The sequence below is a fragment of the Belonocnema kinseyi genome, chromosome 1, assembly GCF_010883055.1.
Source record: "Belonocnema kinseyi isolate 2016_QV_RU_SX_M_011 chromosome 1, B_treatae_v1, whole genome shotgun sequence".
In the NCBI taxonomy this organism is placed as follows: domain Eukaryota; kingdom Metazoa; phylum Arthropoda; class Insecta; order Hymenoptera; family Cynipidae; genus Belonocnema; species Belonocnema kinseyi.
The window spans coordinates 8,143,361-8,145,136 of NC_046657.1; positions in this window are offsets into that span (position 1 = coordinate 8,143,361).

Consider the following 1,776-nt stretch of genomic DNA (forward strand, 5'->3'; position numbering starts at 1 on the left):
TTTGGTAGAAAAGTAATCTTCTCCATTACAAATTCAACTATTTGGTTAAAAATGTATGTATTTTCTTGAAATTTTATTTTTCAAGTCAAAAACTAAACGTTTCAAGTTAAAATTTAACTATTTTATTGAAAACTCACTTTTTGTTGAAACTTCATATTATCGGGTTAAAAATGACACTATTTTGTATAAAAAATTTGTCTTGGAAATTCAACTGTTTTGTAGAAAATTGAACACCTTTATTAAAACTTCCCTTTTTTTGGGGCAAAAAAAGAATGTAAATATAACTATTTGGACAATTTGATTGGAAAAAAAAAAATTTGTAGAAAATTCAACTTTTTTGTAAAAGCGTAGTTTTTTTATTTAAAATATATTTTTTTTAAATAAAAAATTATATTTTCCAAATAAAAATGTACCTATTCCATATTTGTTTAAAAATTCAAAAATTTGTTTCGCAAAATAACTATATAGTAGAAAATGCAACTTTTTGTAAAAGGTACGTTTTTTTATTAAAAATAATGCATTTTAATGAAAAATTAGTTTTAAAAAATAAAACTTGAAGAGTTTCATTTTGACCTAAAAATTTATTTTTTAATTTATAAATTAAACTATGTGGGCAAAGGTGTATGTAATTTGTTGGAAAAACTTTTTTTTGGTACAAAATTGATCTTATAAACTTATAAGTTAACTATTTGGTTAAACATTAATGTATTTCTGTTGATGATGGTTCTTTTTGATTGAGAATCTTGTTAAAAATTCTTATTTTTTTCTTGAAGCTTCATCTGCTTGGTTGAAAATGTAACTATTTTGATTAAAATTCGTTTCATGTTTGGTTGAAAATTAATCTTTTAAACTGGCATTTCCATTTTTTGAAAAAATTAATGTTTTTTACTTGAAAGTTCAAATTTTTTATTGAGAATTTATGCGTTTCATTTTTAAATAATCTTTAATGTGAAAATTCTATTGTTTTGTAGAAAATTAATCTTCTTGGCCAGATAATTTTTTGTTTGTTTGTTAAATATTCAAAAGCTTTGTTGCAAATCTATTTTTATTGTTAAAATTATTCTTTATTTAATAAAAAAATTTAACAATTCCATTTTGTTTCTAACTGTATCCTGTGTATTCAAAAAGTTACAAATTTGTATTTTACTCTTTGTCGAAAATTCATCTTCTTGGGTTTTTTTTTAATATAATTTTTTTAATAGATTTTTTGTCTGAAAATTCAACTATATGTACCATTTTCATTTGAAACTGTATCCTGTATACTGTGTAAGTTAAAAATTGTACCGTTGGGTAGAAAGTTCATGTATTTTGTTAAAAACTACTCTTTTTGGGTAAAAAGGAAACCTAAAAATGAAAGAACAGAAGTACTTTTTGTTGCGGTTTTTTTCAATTAGATACACTTGAATTTTATGGCATTGAAACAAAACAAGATTAAATAGAGTTGTAACATGTAACATTTACTCTGAAATCGCTGCAAAGATGACATTTTTTTTCTTTTTAGCATCTCCTTTGTTAAAAGTTGAACTTTTTGGTCCAAAGATCAACTATTTTGTAGAAAATTTATCTTTTGGGGTAGAAATTTCTTCTACCTTAAAAACTTTTATTTTATTTAAATAAGAAAATGATTTCATGGTTTTTATGCTAATTTATAATTTAGATTGTTCTAGGAAATACTTATGGGGCGGCTCAAAAAGAATAAAAGCAGCTGGCAAGAAACGTTTTTAATTTTAACAATTGCAGTTGCAGTATTTAACTTAATCCTGCATTAGTATTTCT